This window comes from Nyctereutes procyonoides, unplaced genomic scaffold (genome assembly GCF_905146905.1).
Source record: "Nyctereutes procyonoides isolate TBG_1078 unplaced genomic scaffold, NYPRO_anot_genome, whole genome shotgun sequence".
Taxonomy (NCBI): Eukaryota; Metazoa; Chordata; class Mammalia; order Carnivora; family Canidae; genus Nyctereutes; species Nyctereutes procyonoides.
In genome coordinates this window covers 24,331,597-24,355,357 of record NW_026575122.1, presented here as the reverse complement: position 1 = coordinate 24,355,357, position 23,761 = coordinate 24,331,597, and the positions used below count along the sequence as shown (strand labels likewise).

General features: G+C 42.9%; 1 protein-coding gene across 1 annotated transcript in view; it reads left to right on the top strand.

Annotated features, from left to right (window-relative positions):
* Positions 1–10,924: 10,924 nt before the first annotated feature.
* ANO4 (anoctamin 4) overlaps positions 10,925–23,761 on the top strand; it is a 327,266-nt gene continuing 314,429 nt past the window's right edge. Inside the window, exon 1 of the mRNA XM_055336489.1 lies at positions 10,925–11,034. The gene's annotated coding sequence lies outside the window, so the exon portion shown is untranslated. The remainder of the gene's footprint in view (positions 11,035–23,761) is intronic.

The following is a 23,761-nucleotide window of genomic DNA, read 5'->3' as shown; positions in this document are numbered from 1 at the left end:
ATGTGTCTACCATTACAGTATCATAGAGTAGTTATATGCCATAAAATTCTATTGTTCTCAACTTGTTCCTCTACCTACTTAGCCCCTGACATCCATTTCTTGTTAACTATCTCCATAGTTTTGGGTTTTCTAGAATGCCATATAGTTGGAATTATACTGTATGTGCTCTTTTAATATTGGCTTTTTTCACTTAGTGTAATACGCATCCAAGTTTCCTCCATGACTTTTAGTGGTTTGGTAGGTCATTTTATTTTTTAGCGCCAATTAATAATATTCCATTGTCTGGATGTGTGTTTTGGGACATTCACCTATCAAAGGACTTGGGTGTTAATAAGTGTTGGCAATTATGAATATAGCTGCTATAAATATTTGCATACTGGTTTTTGTGTGGACATAGGTTTTCAACTCGTTTGGGTAAAAAATAAGGAGCACAGTTGGATTGTACGGTAAGAGTATAAGCATGTGTTTTAAAGAAACCACTAAACTGTTTTCTAAAGTGGCTCTATGATTTTTCATTCCTACCAGAGATACAGATTTATTTTTGTTAGAGGTTCAAGGGATTTCTTAAAAATTCATAAATGGAGGGATCCCTGGGTGGCGCAGTGGTTTGGCGCCTGCCTTTGGCCCAGGGCGCAATCCTGGAGACTCGGGATCGAATCCCACGTCGGGCTCCTGGTGCGTGGAGCCTGCTTCTCCCTCTGTCTATGTCTCTGCCTCTCTCTCTTTCTCTCTCTGTGTGACTATCATAAATAAATAAAAAAAATTTAAAAAAAATCATAAATGGAAAAATCCATCCTTATGAAGGTATAGAATGGTCAGTGTATGGCCTAGTTTCATTTTACCAAAATATGAGCATGTCACAGTTAATTAAAATGCTCATTCTGTTTCTCCTCTCAACTCTGATAATAGAACTCAAGATTGGTTATAGAGAATGAGGGGAAATTGTATAAAAACAGGCAGACTAGGGATCCCTGGGTGGCGCAGCGGTTTGGCGCCTGCCTTTGGCCCAGGACGCAATCCTGGAGACCTGGGATCGAGTCCCACATCGGGCTCCCAGTGCATGGAGCCTGCTTCTCCCTCTGCCTGTGTCTCTGCTTCTCTCTCTCTCTCTCTCTCTCTCTCTCTCTCTCTCTCTCTCTATCATAAATAAATTAAAAAAAATTTTAAAAAAACAGGCAGACTAGATAATCACATGTGTAGCTCTGATACTATGGTTCATTCTTGATTTTTCTGCTTGTGGATCAGTAACTATGGAAGAATGAAGAATGCAGATGTTCTTCTGCTCCTCACCCCAGCTGACTTGGGCAGGCATCTGCAGTCACTTGGGTCACTTGCTGATGAGGATGTCCCCCAGTTAAGTCACACCAAGGGGAAACTAGTTCTTTAGGTGCTAATGGCTACTGCAGCTACAGACAGAGGAGTTTCATTCCTGTTCTTTAGATCCATCATAGCTAATTTCCTGTGAGGTAGGGAGGGGCAGTGGGTGAGAAAATGAGATAATCCTCTGGCTGGTGTGGAGGGTCCATTATAGGCCTTAGGTCTTTCCCTACTTTCTTAAGCCACACCCCTTCTTGTAATGGTGCTTGTATGTTGCATGGGGCAGTGAAATTCTGCTCTTAAAAGTGAAATTCTACATTCAGGAACACAGGGCTCTGTCCTCTTCAAACTTAAATGTTGGTGAAATTTCTCTAAGAAGGCCCTTCTGCTCGAGAAAATCAATAGCTTTTCCTTTGCCAGGCAATTCAAAGTAGAAAGTATGTTTAGAATGCCTTATTGTCCCCAAGGTGCCTTAATTAGTTGGGTTACCATTAAAAGCCAGGAGTTTCAGAGGTTGAATCTTTGTGGAGTAAATTAATGCCTGTGGGGTTCTATAATTTCAAGGAGAAGGAGAATTCTTAAATAAAAAAGTATGTTAATTAAAAAATCAGCTCAGGGGGATTTTTAAATTTGTTGAATTCAAAGATTTTCCCCCAAATCATATTAAAAACAATTCCACAAATACAAACTGAGTATCTATATATACCAGGCATTGTGATAAACTGAGAGGTCAGAAAGAAAAGATACTCTTACTTCCCTCAGGGAACACAGACTCTAATAGAAGAGTCAGATACACAGAGAAGCCCAGGCTCCCTATTACCATTTATTGAGTGTGTCCAGGGAGAGTTCATCTCTGAGGATACAAAAGTAAATAAAATTCAGGACTAGGACTTTTCTGAAGAAATCCGCTAATAAGACAGGAGGCCATGTGACCAGTGTCATGATGTAGAAATGGTTAACTTTAGAGTGTAGGGAGTGGGTGTCTAGAAATGCTTCAGAGAGGAGGGAGATGCTTGAACTGGGTCTCAGAGTAAAAGTTCAGGAGGAGAAGGGCAGGGAGGAGAAACTCTAAGCAGTAGAAAAAGCTTGTGCCAGGATGCTGGAAATTTAAATACCTTGGCAGATTCTAGAGCTCTGAATATTAGGACATGGATGAATAGGAGGAGTCAAATGGGAAGTGATGGCAAGAGGAGAAAGACAGGAGGACAGTCTTGGGGGCTATCTTGCAACTTAAGGAGTATCCATCATCCTGCACACAGAAGCAGGGAAGGGTTTTCCGTGGGAGAGGGCATGATGGTGTTTTCACTTAAAAAGTATCAGGTAGCTGTGAGGGATGAATTGGACAGAGTTGAGAAGCAAGTCAGAAAAGCTGCCTCTGAGACCATCATGTTAGCCTGGGGGAGACTTGGGGCAGTGGCAGTGGGGAGCTGATGGATGGAAGAAAGAAATATTTTGGAGAGAATATGGGCAAGATGAGTTAAAGAATGATGCCTGGGGGCACCTGGGTGGCTCAAGGTCCCACTCTTGGATTCAGCTCAGGGCATGATCTCAGGGTCATGAGATCAAGCCCTGCATCAGGCTTCACACTTGGTGGGAGGGGTGTTCTTGAGATTCTCTCTCCCCTTCTCTCTCCCCCTCCTGCTCGCTCTCTCTCACTCTCTCTAAAATAAATAATTAAAGCTAAAAGAATGATGCTGAGATTTCTAGGTACCCTTTAGAGTAGCCAAAATAGTCTTCTATGTAAGGGTCAATAAATATTTTATTTGGGCAACAGCATACATAGTGACGCTCTTAAATGGAAAAAAGGAAATCCAGAGAAAGAGTAGGTTAGGGAGAAGAAGATACATTTGATATTGAGTCTAGGATATTTTTTCCTTAGGTTTTTTTGAAATCTGTTTCTGCCGATGACAAATCCATATGCCTGTTCTGTAGATTGACATGCTATTGCTAATTGAAAATACTCTAATTGAAAACTATGTCCTTCCAGATGACCATTGGAAAATAACCTTCATACATTATACAGGATTGCCATGGTTATTTATTTATTAGGCCTCCTCTCGGGCTGGGCTAATCAGAAACAGGGATGATGTGGTCAGGCTCGGGAGGATTTCTGTATCTTGCCTTCGAGATAGCTCCCTGGGAGGGAAGAGAAATTGCCTAGATTCCTGGGCTGCTCATATCTGAAACCATTTGTTCTAGGTGAAGCTTCAGAACTCAAGGACCTTGTCAACTTCTTCTCAGGATAAGCTTGGGCCAGAACAATTTTAAGATTAAAAAAGAAAAGGAAAAAGTGAAATAAGGATCTAGCAAACCCCTGATTTATGAAGTAAACATAATTTAACATTTTGGCTCCCTTCTTCAGTTCCTACTGTATAGGTGAGAATCAGTATGCCATTCTTGGTAATTCCTGTTTCTAATGGGGCAGGAGTTGGCATATTACATGTAGGTGTTCCTTGTCCTTGAATAACATTTCAATACATTATTAGATATCTATATAAACTTGAACATTGTGGTATTGTCCTGAGTGTCCAATTGAGTGACCTCCAAGATTTCATTCCCCTTCAATAGTCAAGGATGATTAGAATTTTGTATACATGTAGAGAACATAGGAGCAGTTAAACAGTATATACGTATTGTTCATGCAATAAATATTAAAGAAATGTATATAGAGTACATATCATGTTCTGGACACTTACTTTTGGGCTCTGGGGACACAGTAGGCCCAAGAGACCATCCTTGCCCAAAGGGAGCCTACTTTATAATGCGGAGGACAAATGTTAAATCAATAATCAAATAAGATGGTTACAGATAGAGATAGATGTGAGAAGAGTAGATAGTAATGTGCTGGAAAATGATTGATGGAGTCAGGGAAGCCCTTTGGATGAGAGGCCATGCTTGGATCTCAAGAAGAGGAATTCCAGGCAGAAGAAACACATACACAGATCTTATGGTGGGAATGAGCTCAATGAGTTCAAGAAACAGAAGGAGAGCCAGTGGTTGGCTGTATGTAGATACTGTAGAGTGAGGGATAGATGGCCAACTTTTCTAACCAGTAATGGAATGCTTATTAGAGACTCAGACTTATGTAGACTGCGTATAAATGCATCTATCCCATCTCCTGCAGCAGCTTAGTGAGATAGGCATTGTGACTCCCATCTCCTAGGTGGAGGGACCTGGGGGTGAGGGACAAGGTTTTTAGGACCTGAGCCCAGGTCTTCTGATTCTTCCACTGCCCCTCACTGCAGGCCGGCAGGACTGAGCAAGGCACTTGGAATGAAGAAGTGCTGAGTCACTGGCCTCCTAGGCTGCCTTTCAGAAGATATTTGTCTTGAATTTTGTGATGGCTTTGATGGAATATTGACAACGATCAAGCAACGATGATAACAGTGGCAATAACTCTGCCCACTACCATTTAGTTTTATAGTTTGCAAGGTACATTACCTGGTTCCTCATTTGTGGCTCAGGGGACCCCTCAAAGGTAAGCAGAACTTGTTTTATTCTTCTCGTTTAGGTTATGAGATTACCTGAGGTGATGCAAGGGACAAGGTTGGGACTTGGCTTAACCCTGAATTAGAATCAGAGTCCTTGCCTTAAACCACAGAGACTCCCCATAGAAGGAGGAGGTATATATGGCCCATAAGCCTGTGTCCCTCAGACATCCAGAAAACAAATTTGTGCCTTCTTCAAAATGCTTTTGCCTGTAAAAAAGAGGTATAAAAAATGGACTCTCTCATGAATATATCGAGCTCCTATTGTGTGGCAGACCCTGGGACTATCAGAGGATCTCAAATAGGTTAAAAGATACAGATTGTTTTAGTACAATGTTACTATACAAGACTAGAAATAATGCTATGAAAATACAGAGGAAAATGTGATTAAGTCACTTTGGGAAAGCTTCACCAAGAACAGAACCATACACTGGGCTTTAAAGGATGAATAATAGGCTTTCTCCAGGGAGAGAAGGTTGTTCTAGGAAAAACATACTTACTGTTCCTCAAATAGCCCATCACTTTATCATGGTAATTGGGTGTATACAGAGCATAGGAAATGCAAGAAGGAATGATGGGAAATGATGCTGGTAGATTGAAGTCCAACTGTAACGGGCCTTGAGTGCCAGGCTCAGGAAGTGCTGTATTTGGCCTGAGAATGCCAGGTTTTTTTTAAGTGAGACAGTGGTATGAGTATACTTTTGCTATGTTTTAGAAAGCAAATGCTATTGGCAAGGGGTCACAGGATTGGGACAAGGGAAAAGTCAGAAATTATTATAATAGTTTAGGAGAAGGAACAAATCCCTGAATTGATTGTCATGGCTAATTACACATTGAGGAGAACTGTTGGGGTAACGTTAGTGAGGCTTAAAAGACTAATTGGATTTGGATGTGGAGACATACCTGTTGGATGTTGGGATACACATACTGGTTTTCCATTTGTACACACACACACACACACACACACACACACACACACACACCACACCCCTTGTTTTCATCTCCCCAGACTCAATTCTTTGATTCTTCAAGCCAACCATCGATTTATTTTTCTGTCCTTAAAAGGGAAAGTTTTAGGTCTGTGATCTTAGGGATCCTTTCTGTGTGATATGATTGTTGATCCCATAGGATTCTTCTGGCTGAGAAATGCTGGTACAAACACATTTTTGAAGATGTGAATGCTATGACTAAATTTATGTTTTTTGCTTTTTTGTTTTTTTTTAAAGATTTTATTTATTTACTCATGAGAGACACAGAGAATGAGAGGCAGAGACACAGGCAGAGGGAGAAGCAGGCTCCATGCAGGGAGCCTGATGTGGGTGGGACTCGATCCTGGGGCTCCAGAATCACGCTCTGGGCTAAAGGCAGGCACTAAACCACTGAGCCACCCAGGGATCCCCCTAAATTTATGTTTTACAGATTATTTACCTTTTATGTATTTGAAACTGCTGTTGCCTATTTGAAAGCCCACCTACTAAGCACTTTGCAGAAATTATTCTCATCCAGTGACCTCTGGTAGGGAAACATTAGCAGAGCAACTTAGTCTCTTTCCATTTCAGGCTTCCCACTGAATGCTGAAGGAGAATTTAGGTATTAGATAAGAGGTTATACTGCAGTGCTTATGTCAGATCCCGTACTTTTCTGGAATACTCTTCAACCCTTTTAATAATTAGGGACCACTCATCCTGGTTTTAAAATGTAATGTAGAGTCAGAGTTGGGGAAAAAGAAATCAACAAATGTTAATGGCTTGCTTTTCAAATTATAAGCATCAAGAATTCATTTCTGTTGCACAAAAGGGTTATGTTTAATCTGGGGTAAAATGAGTGTTTCTGCTTTAACACGGACCTGTCTCATTCCTACTTCACCCAGATTCATATAACACTGTGGGAAGAATCCCCAAGTCCTCTGATCTGTTTAGTCAAAAAGATTTTGGGGGGTTCTCTCCTATATTTCCAAGTCCTGGGTTTCCATGGAGAAGCAGCAGCATTTTGAGGCTGTTCTGGTGGTTAATGTACTAGTATTACCTCAAGGGCAAGCAGGCTCCTTCAACCTCCGTGATGCCCAATTGCTGCAATGGACATAATTCTGTTCATGTCCTGGGAGTGCTGTGAAGACGTGTATGTGAGGCCACTTGAATAAAGTCTGACACCAGGTAGGGCTCAGTATGTATTAGTTCCTTCCATTTACCCTCTTGGTCATCTAGAAAATAGGTATGTTTTTACTTTTTATCTTCAGGCTGGTTATGGAAAGTAGAATCATTTCAGGATTAAAAGACTAAGGTTTAGGAATCCTGGTCTTTCAGATTTCATTAAGCTCTGTCAGCAGACTTTTCTGAAGCAAATTTCCTGAAAAAGCTATCTTTTTTTTTTCTTTTAAAACAAATGGCATGTATAGGTACATGATTCAAATTACCTTCTAGTCTTCGGAAAAAAAAAAAGTATTAAATCATGCCATTGTAGAACTTAGGGCAGATTCTCTTGGTCATTCAAATGGCCATCTAAAAATTCTTATTGAGAACCTCTGATGCATTCAATACTGGTGTTATACCTATGAGCCAAGATACAGTCCCAGAAATTGTCCAAGTTTAGTTGACTTAGATATTTTGTCCTTCACAAAATTTGATTGGCATTTGTTGCTATCTGAAATGGAAGGTGGCTCTATCATCTTTTGAGGAGAGAGGAAGGGAGTAGTGGCCAAACTTTAAAATTTAATTGCATCAGGGTAAGTGACTGGAATACCCATTTTCATTGACCTAATTGTTATATAGATGTGCAATTATTTAATCTAAATCATTTGTACTTCTGCAGTTTTATCGTTTTCATGCTTCATTATCACCCTGTGTAGTCAAGCTATTGAACCTGTTCCATAAACAGTATTAATCTCAATTACTTTGGGAGCTTTAAATAATATTCCCTTATTAAATATATTCTTTGTTATGCTGCCCGTGTTTTTGCAGTGTCAGAAGCTGTTGATGCTGATAAAAGCAAACATTTAGTTAAAAAACCTTTTATATTTTAATGAGATTAAAAAAATAACATGCACATTCATATTTCCTGAGGTTTGGGTTACGGAAAACACCTTATTAAGCTAATTTGGAACTTTGAGTCTGAAGTGCAACTTCATGGCTTGGTTTCGTTGGAGGGATGTGAATGAAGATAGTAGGACGCTTTCAGTCTTGGCCAGAGTAAGAGTGTTGAAATTTTGAAAAGAGGATTTAAATGTGTCCGTGAAGGACACCTGGGGGGCTCAGCGGTTGACCTCTGCCTTGGGTTCAGGTTGTGATCCCTGGGTCCTGGGATCAAGTCCCACACCTGGGATTGTGTCCCACATCAGGCTCCCCGCAGGGAGCCTGCTTCTCCCTCTGCTTGTGTCTCTGCCTCTCTCTGTGTGTCTCTCATGAATAAATAAAATAAAATCTTAAAAAAAAATGTGTCCATGAGACTCTACACGTCTTGAAAGCAGGGTTTGCCGCTTTCATCTCTGTAGCTCTGAAACCTAGTTGACTGTTCTTTAAATGTCTGCTGGTTGAAGGTGAACTGAGGTGCATAATGGAACAGGATTTGGGACTCTGCCCTCCAGGTTTTCCTTCCTGAATGTACATAGGCCTACCCTGGCAAACTGTCCTTTCTTCACTTCAGAAATTCCATCTTATTATGTTCATCTTTGTGGAATTTTTTTTTATGGCTTCCTGCTGTGACTCATTTGGGTGGTGAGTTAACTGCCTCCTTGGAGCCCAGCCTTTCCTTTTAAGCTGTGGAATTCAGGCTCCCCAAAGTTAGTTTGCCTCTGGGTAGAGAGCACCACAAAATGCCCAGGTGATACTTTAATTTCTAGGGAAAGATAGCACTAAAGTGAAACCCTCTGTATTGCGTCAGCCACCTGTAAAGCCAGCCTCGGAGCATGTGTGTCTCCCCAGTAGGTCTTGGCTAGCACAAGGGAAGTGGTCTTTCTTGCAAGGATGACAAGGTGAACCGAGACCATCTCCCCACGTTTAAAAAAAAAAAAAAGTTCTAAAGTGTTAGCATGGAGTCCTGTTTGACTGGCATTTGACTCTAGAACCTACTCCCCTAATTGTCACAACCGAAAATAGGTTCATGTGTAGGTGCTAAGTTGATAGGTTCAGTATGAAAATGGAATGGGGAGAAAATGCAAGAGGGACGAACGTCAGCTTGTCTACTCACCCTCTGTCCCCATGAAGGGGTTTCCTCCAGTCCCTCTTCATCAGTCCAGCTTGGCTTCTCACACTACAGTGTGCTTGTGAACTATTATGAGGTGTCTTTACCCAAAACCACAAGTTCCCAGTATTAAGGGTGATTGAAGAGCCCTCCAGGGGAACGTTTAGCCGTCTTTGTACGTTCATCTCTAACGATTACTTCTGTGCCTATATTGCACAAGAAAATGAAGGAACGGAGAGGCAAGTTTCTGGAGAGACCTTTTGACCCTTTTCTGCCTAAATCTTTCCCTTGTGTAAGAGGGAGACAAGTGCCTTGTTCTCTCATCCTGTGCCTTGGCCATAAAGAAGCGACATTCCTGTACTCAGGGTGACCTCTCTGTGCACCTTAGCAGGCTTGTCTGGCTTGGAGATGCCAGGAGATCTTCAGGGTGGGTTTCAGGTCCAGCATCTTGCAGAGATGCTGTGTGTGTGGGTGTGTGTGTGTGTGGGGGGGGTGGGGGGTGCACAGGAAACTTCCTGAGCCTCTGGTGTCGCGACAGGGCTTGAGAACTTGTTTTTAAAAACCAGCGCATATTATCAGCAACTGGATGGAGAGGGAGATGCCAGTCCCGCGGAAGTTCTGCCGGAGGCAGGGGTGTGCTACCCCTCTGGAACCCGCGGTCCCCGCGCTCTCGCAGCCCCGCCGCGGCCCCACGGGGCTGATTGGCCGCCCCAGCACTGATGTGGAACACCGACACCCTCGCCGGCCGGCAGGGCCCTCCACCCCGGAGGGGCCCCTCTCCCCGCGCGTCCCGACCCCGGTGCCCAGCCCACCCCGCCCCTGCACGGCGGGAGGCTCTGAGTCGCCGGGGACCCAGCAGGCTGCTTCCTCCCCGGTCGCTCGCCCTCGCCCTCGCCCTCGCCCTGGGGAGACGGTCCTGCCCCGACTCCTCGGGCTTGCACAGCGCGCACGGTGCGTGCAGGCCGAGGGGACGCGGAAGAGGACTTGTGTGTGGTGGATCCGTCGCCTGTCAACACTTTGCTGGCCTCATCCTCGGCCTCGCCTGCATTTCTTTCTGCCTGAGACACCGAGAAAGGCTCCCTTCTCCTCCTTTTGACTCTTTGTATTTTTATGGTAAGTGCTTGCCTTCGGCGAGCTGCTCCTGCGGCGGGGAACTGGAGGCTCCGGCTTGCTCGCCGGCTCCCCAGCTAAGCTTTAGTGACCTTCCCTCTGCGTTTCTGCCTTTCTCATGGAGCCATGTCTGGGGGGATCCAGCTAACCAACACGCCAGGGGTCATTGTCCGGACGTTTGGGCTTTTTTTTTTTTTAATTTTAATTTTTAATTTTTTTCCATCCCCCCCCCCCCCCGCCCTCTCTCTTTGTCCTTGAAGCGCAGCCGGGAGTGTGCACGGCAGTGAGCCGCAGCGCCGCGCCGGGAGAGTTGGGGGGAGGGGGGACTGACAAATCTGGGCAAGATGAATCCTCGGGGTGCCGGGGGCTCCCTGGGACCCGCGGGGCCGGGGCTGGGCGGCCCGCGGAGCAAACTCTCCCGTCTTCCCAGGTGAAGCCCGGCGGCCCCCGTGAGTTGTGTCGGAGCCTGTGCCGGGGCGGGGGCGGGGGCGGGGGAGGGGGCGGCGTTTGGAGCACCTGCTCCGAGTCCCGGGGGCCCCGGTCCTGTGGGCTTTGCACTTGGGCAGTCGGTTGGCAGCGGGAGGAATCCTGCACCGGCGGATGGGCTGATTCATGACCTCACTGCCGCTCCGCCGGTGGAACCGCAGGGTGCCTGCGCGGCGAAACGCGCTTTACATCCTGTTAGGAGGCTGGCGGGGCAGACAGCATAGGAACATGTGGGAGCGGACAGCATAGTTTCATCCTCCCGGGAGGCGGAGATGCTTTGAGGCTACTGGAATGGTGGGACTTCTCTAAGTGAAAATAAGCAGGTTTCCGGGGAAGAGCGTGCGTGTGGCAGCACCCACGGGTGGCAGCCGGCGGATTCTGGGGCACCCCTCTTGGAAGCGTGCCCTGATTCTTCACCTGGTACCCTGAGGCTCGCTGCGGACGAACCACAGCTCAGGTCTGTTCCCGGCTCCCTGCCTCTCGCAGCCCAAAGGGAGCCAAGAGCATTTTGATGTAGCTCTCAATGGTGCTTGATGGGAGGAGCTCTCTGTATAAGATTTTCTTCTTCTCTTTTGGTTTTTGGTAGCAGGTGTGTTGAATTATTTTGGCATTCCGAAGATGCAGCTTCCCAGTTGTAGTTCTCCTTAGTTCTTTTCCAGCCTTGGGATGGAGCTGGGTTGTCGTCTTTGTGTGTGTGTGTGTGTGTGTGTGTGTGTGTGTGTGTGTATTTCCAGTTCTGGTCCATTTCACTTTAGGAAGGGTTCCGATCAAATGTAATTCAGTCTGTGATTTGTAAGATACTGCACTAATAAATGTGATTTTTTTTTTTTGGTAACAAATGAGAGAAGAAAAAGGTGGTATGAAATTTCTGGTCGTTCCCCCTGTTGACTGGGAGTTTTGGAATATAAAGTTCCTTAACTGTCTTGCTCATTCTCACCACTTTTATTTCCACTGCCTGTGTGGATTTTTCTTAAAATAGTGGTGATGACATCCGGCATATGCTTTTATTCCGTTCCCTGGGTTCAAAGTAGATATATTTGGTGGCGTGTTCTTACATGAAAGCATACATTTAAATAAAGAGCAAGAATTTGTGGATGTTTACATGATAGCCCAGTTTCAGAGTGAAACCGGCATATCAGGTTAATGACAACAAAACAAAAAATTAAGACCCTTGCAGACCATAGTCCCTGAATCCTCAAGTAATGTTTGAAATACTTTCAGCATTGTTTGGATGAGCCGTTCTAATATCCCCTCTTTTTCCTACACTCAGCTGTGGCTCACAGCAGTGTTGTGATCTGACCAGTAGACTTCTTGGCTTCCTTTGATTGTTCTTTCAAGCTAGCTTACTTGTTTACTTTCATCCTTAATGGTATCTTCTTACCTTGCTTACTCTTTTTTGCCCCCTCCAGTTGCAAGGATTTTTATCAGGTGCCTGGCAACACAATTTGAGGTATTCCCCAAGATGGAAAGAGTTAGAATCAGCTTGTATGTCATGGAAATAGGCTCCGTACTTCACACTGCAAGCAATTTTGGATGCATTTGAAAATATCTCCTTTTAATTCCTAGCAACTTTAGCTTTGAGAGGGAAAAAAAATTCCTTAGGCTTCTTTGTCTTGCTGAGCAGAATGTTTGCCCATGCAAGCAGAATTGTGTGTGTGTGTATATGTAATACATATATATGCAAGCATATACACAAATGTACTGTTTACTTATGACTGTTATATGAGTATACTTTTAATAGTTGCGGCATGCTCTTTTAGAAAGTAGGAACAGAATTCCTAAGCTGTTGCTCAGCATCTTCTAGCTGCTGCTGCTGCTGCTGCTGCTTTTTTTTTTTTTGTAGGGATTTCCCCACTTCTTACACCCCTCCTCCAGATAACGCCTTTGGGAATTTCTTTGAATTGGGATAATGCGTTCTACAACATCTCCTTGTCTCACAGCATGGTGTCCTGTTAATTCCTTTGCAGGGTCTCTGAGGCAACATAGAAAACAACTGCAGGGGGAAAAATTGATAAGAAGAGATGATGAGTGTAGCCAGTAGCCTCTTGGTTGATGAAATCACCACATTTTAATTCATGTGTATTAATTTAGCTGCTGCACCTTGAAACCCATGTTGCTGATTTGAAATGGGTCTGGAAGCTCTGAGATTGGTGTAGATGCACTTATTCATTTTTCACACTCCTTAATGACAGCTGTGGTTGAAACTGTGCTTTTACTGTCTCTTTTTGGTGGTGGTTTAGTTTGGAACCTGCAGCTTCTGTTGTAAACCAGTATTCCCTGTTGATCCTCTTCGTCTCTATTCTCTCCATCTTCGGCTTTATGTGTGTTTCTGTCTGTGAGCCTACATGTGTGTACATGTAGTAACTCAGGCAGTGGAAGTTGATGGCTAACGAAGACTTGGTTGCAGCTTCTCTCTTAGGAGCCGAACTCCGGAGTTCAATCTGCAATCCTGTTTATGGGGAAAGAAATTGCCCCCATTAATACCAATACAACCTCATGCTTCTGCAGGCATTCTTGTCATTGAAACTATTTTCCATAGTTGATTACCAAGACCAGAAATAGAATCAGTTTTGCATTTTAATTAATGACATTCTAGGTCGGTCTAGGTTGGACTGTCCTCAAATTTTGACATGTTTACTACCTGAAAGGTCTTTGTATTAAGTGGGGGAGTTTATAGAGCCTATTTTTACAGAGTAGAAAAAAATCTGTGATTATGTGACAGAGTTTCTTTGGGAATTGGATGAACCACATTATTGGGGATGTTGGCTGAATTTTTCTGTTGCTTTTTCCAGTATAATTAATGTAGTTCCTTTACCATCTCTCTGTGAGCCTCTTTTTTGAACAGAGGAAAAAGAGGAATGTATAACTCCCACATAAAGCTGCTTAGGGAGAGGACTGTTCTTTAACAGAGATTCAAGACCACTTCTAACACTAGGGTGATCTACTTTGAAAGGAACTTGCTATTCAATTGGCAACTTGGATTGTATAAAATAGAAGAAATGCTTCATGAGCTGTGTCAAATATTGCATTTTTGATCTGTGCCTTCCTATTGAATTCATCTAGGACCATAGTCACCAGACAGCTTTGCAGAAGAAAATCATGTCCTCAGGAGCATAATAATCTAGCCAGACTGTCATAAATGTTTATGCTGCAAGTTATATCTCTTGGGTTGTGGAGAGAGATGGCAGGATTTTGGAGGAGAACCAAATCACAGCCCCAAAATAATGCAAGACGAAAGGGGAAATTCTTCCCTTTATTTAGCATTTAATTCTCCAGGCAAGCTGTTGGCTCTTGAGTCTGAAGATCCAAGAAATTGTTAAAAACACATAATGGTATGTTTCAGGAGCCTTCTCGCTAATAGGAATCCTTGACCCTTATAATGAGGCATCTGCTCCATGACCTCCTGGCCTGTGTGAGCCAGCAGCCATTCTTATAGAAAGTAGACATCTTGTAATACAGCAGGAATTTCCTTACTTATATTTTTCCTGTTGGTCTCCCACTGGGGACCTCCTGTGAGTGTCAGAGGGAACGAGTGTCTGGAGACGGAGAAGACAGGCACGGTGGGACGCCTTCAGGACCCTGGCTTCCAGGGCAGCCCCAGGCACCAACTGCTGGGAGACTAGGACTCCTATCTGCTACCTTGGGCTTGGGCCAGACCATCTCAGAGGGCTCCCTCAACTATTGAAAAGGATGAACTGTTATTTTTACTTCTTTTTTTACTAGTTGGATGGTAATTTTTAAGGCAGTTGATCCAGGTTAGATATTCTTGGAGAGGAGGTAGGCTGTACATTCCCTTGATCATAGAATCATGACTCTGACTACCTGCTTACCCTGGTGCATTTTGAAATGTTTCTCCTAACTTAACTTTCAAAAAAAAAAAAAAACACCTTGAGGAGTGTCTTATCAACCCTCTCATTGCCTAGGTAGGGAAGCTGAGGCTCAGGGAGGCTAAGTGCCCTCCCCAGGGTTGGAGGTCCCATTAGCACCTGGGTAAGATGTTTTGGTGCAGTGTGCATGGATTTACTCAGATTATTTTTCCATTGCTGGTGTGGGACCCTTTCCACGATACACAGCTGACGCTTACTATGTCATTCATTGCTCACAAAACTGCTTTGTGGCATCTAACTCACTGGTGTCCATTATTTCTGGGTTCATTTCATGCAGATTACGTGGCTGTACCAGTCAGCGTGAGTCACATCAAGCCAATATTAGTGGAAAGTTGTTCATGTTTATGTAGAAATGCATTTTTTTACATTGCAGTTTTGCTCTCCTTGTAAACATTTTAAGAATTTTACAAATACTGTGCTTAGTTTTTTCCTCCTGCATCTCAACTATTGAACTGATCAGTTTTTTGGGAGGGTGTGATATTTATGGATTGATTCATCCATTTATTCAACTGATACTTACTGAGTACCTGTTTTGTCCATCCAAATGCCATGCGGCAGAGATCTGGTGGTAAAACAGCTGGATGCTGCCATCGCCCAGGACAGGGCATTCAGGCTCTGGTTATGCTTCGTGGAGTTTGTCTTGATGCTTTGCCAGTGATCTTACTGTTTCACATGGTTTGTGAAAGGATCCAGTTGAAAAGCTGTTTTCTTGGTCTTGTTTCTGCTTATTCCACTGATGTGTTCTTTTCCTGAAAAGGCACCTCGCCATCCTTGTAACGTGTACCTTCCAGTTTTCCAAAACAGTATCTGTAGCTTCTGTTCTGTTTCCCGACTGAACAAAAGAGATTAATTAGCTAAACTTGTTTGTACTATTGTGATTCACAAAATGAGTGTTCCCTTCTTTGGAAAAACTGTTCCCTGGAATCCTCAATGTGTGGTCTGGGTTGCATGGTGTCTAGGGAACTAATCGCGGGTTAAAGACAAAATCCCTTGGCCCTGCACAGCAAGCCAGTTATTATATGCGGTCTGTGTTTGCTGGTTTTGCCTCTTTTTCTGCAGCTCCTATGGAGTGTTTCAGAAGCACCAAACCTACTGCAGTGCTTAGAAATAGCCGCTGCTCTCACTGGACCCAGTGCCTTTGCCTGTGCCGGTTCCTCGGCCTAAAATGTTTCTCCTCTCTTCAGACGGACTTTCAAGGACTCTCAAGGATGCTTTGTGACACTCACCACCTTGACTGACCTCGTGTGCAGAGGCAGAACTAGGTAGGCAGTGTCTGTCCTCTGATATCCCTTAGTACAAAGATATCACAGGGCTTTACAAATGGTATTGTGATTATTTGTCTACAGTTCTTTTTCCCCAAATAGACATTTTGTTCTTTGAGGGCAGGGACTGTATGTTCATCTCTGTATCTCAAGGCCTGGTTTAAGTGGACTGCGGATACCGATACCTAGATGATACCCAGTAATCCTTGATGGGAATCACCATGTAAAACCTATGGTGCTGGTATTGGTAGCTCCTGCTATATGTGGAGAACTTAGTTTTTCAGAATAATGTGACTCTATGAGTTAAACTGAGAAGGAAGAGAGATTGGCAGCCATCCTGATGCAATCCATTAGAAATTCTGTGGAGAGCCCCCAGAAATGTTTGTCTCCAGATGAGTTTCCATAGAGTAAACAACAAGAACTTATTAAATGTCTTTTCTAAATAAAGCATTGTTTTAGGTTCCCAGGAAGGAAAGATTTTTTTGAAAGCCACAAACCAGTAAGGATTTGTTTCACGTGTGAATGACCTGGTTATGAGACAGAGGATTACAGAGATTCTAAGGCTGTCGATATATGCAGATAAGGCAGGGGGTAGAAAGGGCATTCCAGACAGAGCCAGAACCTGGAGATCTGATGGTGTGTCAGCAGGGAGATGGCTCGGGTGGTGGTGGTGGTAATGGTGGTGGTGAAAGGGAACATGAAGACATGAAGAGAAAGACCAGGGACCTTTGGGTGGGGGAGATGGGGATACATATCAGAAGAGCCAAGTGGCAGTTTATTATTACTGAAAGGTGGGAGATAATTAATAGGGTCTAGATAGAGCCAAAATGGAATCTCTGCTCAGGTTTAATTAAATCAAAAGTCTGTATTCAGCAGGGAAGGAGAGCAGTTGCTCAGTACATAACCACATAAGACGTTTGCTTCTCACCCAGCCCGTTTACCCTTGAGGGTACACTTTGACATTCAAAGTCATCACAAGGAAATGAAGCCAGGAAATGTAATCTGAATCAATCAGTTTAGACCTAGAGAGAATTTAGGATGGAGGTCACTGAAGTGCCTGTGAAAATCCTATCTAGAGTGTAAAGAACCCCATGGTCCTTTAGTGCTTTATTCCTCATAAAACTTTTATTTCTTTTTTCTTTGACAATTAGCTTTGTGCTCTTTACAAAGGATACAATCATTTTATTAATCAGTGGGGATATGAATGGATAAGCTGTGTTCATGTTGGTGAAAAAGTAGCTTATTAAAAAGCTCTATCTGTAATCAGTCCCATCCATCCCCGAGGTACGATTTCTGCTGTGCTTCTTCCCACTTTTTTCTTTCTTTTCTTTTCTTTTTTTTTTTTTTTAAAGAATCAGGAAACATGTGTTTAGGGAGCAGTGAGTTAAGTTTTGTGCATCTGAGAATTGGATCTGGTCAGGTGCCTCTCCACCTCAGATGTAACTGAAGGAGGAGTTGTAAGGCTAATCTCTAGATCGGTTGGCCAGAGCATGAAAGCAAATAGATCTTGAGTGAGAGATGATGAGGTAAAAAAGAAGCTCACTTCATTGGCTCACTCACTAAGCAAGTGCTACTTAAGCCCTCCCTATGCTTCAGGTACAGCTCTGGGCGCTGGAGAATAAAACCATCTGCATCTTGCCTTCATGGAACTAATGATGTAGTAGAAATGGGAGGAGCAAACAGACAAACACATTAGTAGATGCAGAGTATGAGAGATGGTGATGTGCGCAGTGGTGAAAGTGAAGAATGTTTATCCTGCTGCCACCTTCATATTTGGGGTTTCCATTTACTGAATGTATTCATGATGTTTAGATCACTTGGCTCCATGCGGTGTTTTTAGCTCACTGTTTTTATACTTATTTTCTGACTCGTCTACCCAAACTGCAATCTTGAGGATTTCCCCCCCTAGGTAAGTGCAGCTGTTGAAACATTTGGAGTACTGTGAAAAAGTTATAATCAGGCATTTTGCTCTGAAAATGACGTAAAAGAAAAGTGAGATGGACATCAGAGCCCATGAGTATTTTTCTCAAGGTAGAGTTGTCAAAATTTAGATGAAGAATAGAGGATGGAAACAGACCTGTCGCTTGAGCCTGAGGGGAGCAGGTTGGAGTGTTCTTCGGGGAGACTGGGAGCTTGAGCTTAGGGAGCTCTGGCCCTGGGAGGGGGACAGGGAAATGATGGATGACATCACCAGCGAGCACAGCTCAATAGAGAGAGATGAGAGCGAACCAGAAAATGAACATATGAGAAATGGGCAAGGAATTTCAGTTTGGGAGGGAGGGAAGAAAGATAAAGCTAGTGAGAGGCATCATTTATAAAAACCGGTCCTGCCTGGCATAGAATATCTGGGTCAGTCAGTTCGTGGAAATGGTGCCTTGAAACAGAAAGTGGTATTTATGAATTTTAAAAAAAATTCCTGCCATGTTATGCGTGATCTTTAACTTAGTATCAGTGTTCTGTTCTATCCTGTGCAAGCTCTTGGTCGATACTTCCTACCTTTCCCATCAAAGAATTAGGGCTTAAAGGAGACTGTCTCCTGGTGGTGGAGAGCCTGGGCTCTAGGGCAGGCAGGCTGGTTCCTATCCTTGCTCTGCCACTTACTCACTTGTGGACCTTGGACAGTTCACATAGTCTCTTCATATATCATTGTCCTCAGCTGTAAAAATGAGAGTAACTAACAGTTCCTGCCTCATAGAGTTATTGTGAGTGTTAAATCACGCGGTCGTACATGGACCTGCTTAGTGCAGTGTCTGCAAGGTGCTCATGTTGCCCAGCAGTTGTTAACTCATTACCATGATTTGTCTCTCTGGTGTTAGGAGTTTAGAGAAATTCTGTGTGTAGTTTATGTGTGTGTATTTCACCTGCTTAGCAGACTTTCTTCTAATGATGATCATCCTTTCTTCTTCATGTTTAGATAAGTGATTTTTATAGTGAAACTTTTTGGAAGGATCTCAGTTTTTACTCTTAGTCTCTTAAATGCTTATTCAATTGACTTGAGTTGCAAGTCAGTATCACAGTGACATATGAGCAGGGGTACTGAAGGAGTGAAAGACTTCAGGAGTCCATGCAGGAGGACCTACTAGACATAGTACGTGACTTTCTGGCAGAGAAAGAGAAAAGTGAGGTGGAGGGGGAAAAAGGAGCAAGAATCTAGCAGCAAATAAGATTAAAATCCTTTGACAGGGACCAGGGGGGGTTAGGGATGGTTGCTCCTTAGGTGGTGTGTGTGTGTAAGCAGTTTCCTAGAGAGAATAAGCAAGGAGATGGGATTGGTGTAGATGGAGCCAGGGTGGTTAGGGAGAAGTTGTTATGTGGCATTTAGTTTGTAGGAAAGATTTCTAAAAGCAGAATGCCTGGGTCACAGGGTGTGTGGGCTTAAAATTTTGATAGCTCTTATTGAATTGCTAGTGACAGAAGTGTGCCCGTTTGTACTCCCACCAGCACTGAATGAGAACACCTGTTTCCTTATTCCTAAGCCCACCAGCAAACATTTTGATTTGTTTGCTAATCTGCTAGGTAAAAAGTATCATCTCATAGTTTAGATTGAGCATCTTTTTGCATGTTTACCTATATTTTCCTCTTCTGTGAACAGTCTGTTAATTTTTTTTTTTTTTTTGCCAGCTCACTTTTGAGTTTTGGTCTTGATTTTTTTTTTGGTCTTGATTTTTAGGAGCTCTTTATATATTAATTAATATTTCCTTATGATTTTCCCCTATTTTATCATCTGCCTTTGATATTGTTGCATTTTGGGGATAAGAAATTCTTAAGTTTTAAGTAATTAAACTTGTCACGTTACTTCTGTTGTTTCTGGATTTTATGTAATAACAAAAAAGCCTAACCCACTTTGGGATTATAAAACTAGTTCAACAATGTCTTTTTATATATTTTAATGATTTTATCCTTATTCACACATATTTCAGTTTAATAATGAAGTAGACATCCAATTTTATTTCTTCCCAAGAACTACCTAGTGCCCCCCCCCCCATTTTTTGAGCTATGTATCTTTTCTTTGCCTGTTGTAGGTTAGTTCTTGAAAAGGGTGATGTTTACTTAGACCAGGGTAGAGGTGGCATGAAAGGGTAGCATCCTCTATTAAATCCCCTTAAGCAGTTTGGACTATTAGGAGGGTTTGCTCTGTTTTGTTACTTGTTAGTTTGTTGACTAGTTCCACACTGTTAATCTCTCCAGTTTTTTTTGTTTTGTTTTAATATCTGGTATGGCTTGTCACCTCTTATTCCTCCTTCCAGGAGTTTCCTGCATCTTCTTACATGTTTGTTTTTCTATATAAACCTTAGAAATTGCCTAGTACTAGAAAAAAATCATATTTTGGGGGAAGGATTAAGTTTATAGATCGAGAATTTATGAAATTGAATCAACCTGTCGCCAGAGTATATGTTCCCATTTACTCAAATCTTTTTTATGGATCTAAGTAATGTTTTTAAAGTATTCTTCCTATATCTTGATAGTAGTTTTTATTTAAACAATTTAATAGGCTTTCATGATAGGTTCTTGTGTAAGCCTTCATGTGTTTCCAGAGGTACTGAGGGATGAGAAGGGAATGGGAGCATTCTTCAGGCACCATAGAATAAATAAATAACCTAGGAGAAAAATACTGAAAATTAGCATAGAGGGATGTTATTGGGATGTTATTGACTCATTTTTTTTTCTTTTATCTCTCTTTTAAAATCCCATCTTTTGGGCAGCCCCAGTGGCTTAGCGGTTTAGTGCTGCCTTAAGCCCAGGGCGTGATCCTGGAGACCCAGGATCGAGTCCCACATCAGGCTCCCAACATGGAGCATGCTTCTCCCTCTGCCTATGTCTCTGTCTCTCCCTCTGCCTGTGTCTTTGCCTTTCCCTCTGCCTGTGTCTCTACCTTTCTCTCTCTCTCTGTCTCTCATGAATAAATAAATAAAATCTTTAAAAAAAAGGAGCTGCCTAAAATGGTTCTTAAAAAAAAATAAAACCCCATCTTTTGAATTGTGATCTAACTATAACTATAGATTTGTCTTAAATCTCTAATTGAATTTATTGTGTTTTTCTCCCAAATTGAGAGCACCAGTTGCTCAGATCCTTTTGCACAGTGTTCTGTAACATTGTCTTGTATTATTATTTGCCTACTAATATGTTAATTCAGGAGGCATTTAACGAGTACTTACTTTCAGTCAAGCATTAGGAATATGCTAATAAGATGTCATCAAGGGATTTGCTGTTCACTAGGAGACTGACCTGAAAACAATATAATAAAGTAATGTACTTTCTTGAAATTATATGAAGGGAAGAATCGAATCCTGGAGTAGGACTGTTTAAGGCTATCTTGGGATAATCAGGGAAGGCTTCGCTAAGGAGGTGGCATCTGAACTGGGACCATTTAAATGAGCTGCTGCTAAGTGAGGAGTCCAGGGGAGAAACGAGCAAGTGCAGAGTCTCTGGGAAATGAGTGAGTTACAAGTGATTTAGTCTGTGAGACTATGGAAGGAGATGATGGTTAGCCAATGGGCAGGTGCCACATCTCAAAAAACTATGTGACATGCGGAGGAAGTTTTCCTGTATTCTGTAGGCATTGGAGACGATTTTTGAGCAGAAGAGACAAGATCAGATTGTAGAGTACATCACTCTGGCAGCTATATGGAAGACAAATGGGAAGGGCAGTATACCAATCAGGAATACTAGTATGGAGGTTACAACACAAAGCCCAGTGAGACTGTTTTCTCTTAAACTAGGGCTGTGGAATTAAGAATGATGGGCATCCTATGTAAGATTCATTCATTCAACAATTATTGATTACATTCACCAATAGGCCAGGCTTTGTGCTAGGCTTCTAGGATGCAGCAGTGAAGAAGATAGATGCATTCTCTGCTTCCAGTGAGAGTATATTCGAGTGGGAGGAGACCAACAAGAAGCTGATAAACTGATAAGACAGGCACTGTAAGTTCAATGAAGCAAGGCAAAGGGAGGATGGTGTGGAGCATGGTCATCAGGAGTCCTCTTGGCAGAGTGATAGTTGAATAGAGACCCGAAAGGGAGTGGGGGAGGGCATGAGCCTCCCATATAAGGATACATGGGAAAGAGTGTCCAAGAAGAGAGAACAGCTAGTGCAAGGGTCCTGAGAAAACATGGTGCTTGGCATAATTAAAGAATAGCAAAGAGGGATCCCTGGGTGGCGCAGCGGTTTGGCGCCTGCCTTTGGCCCAGGGCGCGATCCTGGAGACCCGGGATCGAATCCCACGTCGGGCTCCCGGTGCATGGAGCCTGCTTCTCCCTCTGCCTGTATCTCTGCCTCTCTCTCTCTATCTCTCTGTGACTATCATAAATAAATAAAAAAAAAATTAAAAAAAAAAAAAAGAATAGCAAAGAGACTGGAAGAGCTGGAGAAGAGCGACAAAGGAGGAGCTGGGAGCCAGAGGTCGTGGCAGGTATTAATTAGATGTTAGAGTGAGATGGGAAGTCAGGGCAGTGTTTTGAGTACTGGGGTATAACGACTGGTCCGGTAGCCTTGGAAGCATTTGCTTGTTTGCTGCATGGAGAACAGATCGTAGGGAGTCATGGTGTAAATAGATCAGGAGGCTGGGTCCAGAAATCTGGAGAGGTGATGGTGGACCGGGGTGGTGGCATTTTATGGGGTTGAGAGGTGGTAGGATTATGGTTCTGTTTCCAAATTGGAGCTTAAAGGCTTCAGGAAGATATGCCCAGGAAGTGAAATGGGCAAATGTGGGTAAGAGAACTGCTGCGAAGGAAATTTGCAGTATTTTAAAGGGAGATGAGAAAAGAATGGCTGTGGGGGCTGGGAGGAGGGCACTGTAGCAAGCGTGGTCACTGCAGTCAGTGTGGTGAGTGGGCCATCATGAACTCTTGCAGGGTTCTTCTATGCATCTGTATACTTGTCAGCCACACGGGAATGTGTAAAATGATTCAATAGAGAATTCCTCGAATTGCCTTACTCCAAGAAGCTGTGTTAAATAGGGTTAATTGGAAGTATATAAATGGTGTCTAGTTTCCTGGGCAATAAAATTGATAAAGAGGCTACACTTTAATTTTAAGCAATTTCACAGTCTGAGAATTTTCAGCAAACAGCAATCAGGGTGTTTAATAATATAAGAAATTGAAGCCTATTTGCATTGACATGGGTCAGAAGAACAATGTGGGGGACACAGAACCCACAGATCCTGGATCTTAGGAGTATGGGGAACATGAATTAAGTGTGGCTGAAAATCAAAAATTGCATAACATTTTATCCAAGGGCTAAGGGTTTTCTGTAAAGGTACTTTCCTTTATTAGCAAAAAGGTTATAAAATGTTCCAGAGAGTTGAGTCAAGGTGAGTTCCCTTATCTTTGGAAGTTATCTTTGAGAGATGCAGTGTTATCTATTCTAAATAGTGAGTATATTTCTATAAATCATGGTTTGTGTTCTATTATGAAACAGAAAATACGTTCTTGAAAGTTTTGCATGGATCCAGGCTAGGTATCCCTTTGGTCAGACCTTGCCTTTTGAAAAATGGATTTTAGGCTGTTCATAAGAATTCAGATATCTGTTGCAAAATTGAGGATGAAAACCATACCCGAGAATGATCCAGTTGCTGTGGGTTGGGTAGATTTCCTCAGTATAAGACAAGAGATCAAAACTGGATGGGACTAGAAACTGTTCTCCTGGCCCTAACTGTTCAAGGGCTCTAGTTTGACACCTGTTTTTCTCTAGTTAACTGTATGTACAGTAAACTGTGTGCAGTCCTCATTGAATTGGGTGGGGTCTATTGTTTCTTAAATTCATCTGTGTTGTCCTCATAAGTCACAAAATTAAAGACTTCTTCAGTTATTTTTTTTTTAAAGATTTTATTTATTTATTCATGATAGTCACACAGAGAGAGACAGAGAGGCAGAGACACAGGCAGAGGGAGAAGCAGGCTCCATGCAGGGAGCCTGATGTGGGATTCGACCCCGGGTCTCCAGGATCGCGCCCTGGGCCAAAGGCAGGCGCCAAACCACTGCGCCACCCAGGGATCCCGACTTCTTCAGTTATTATACCGAGAGTGATGGATAC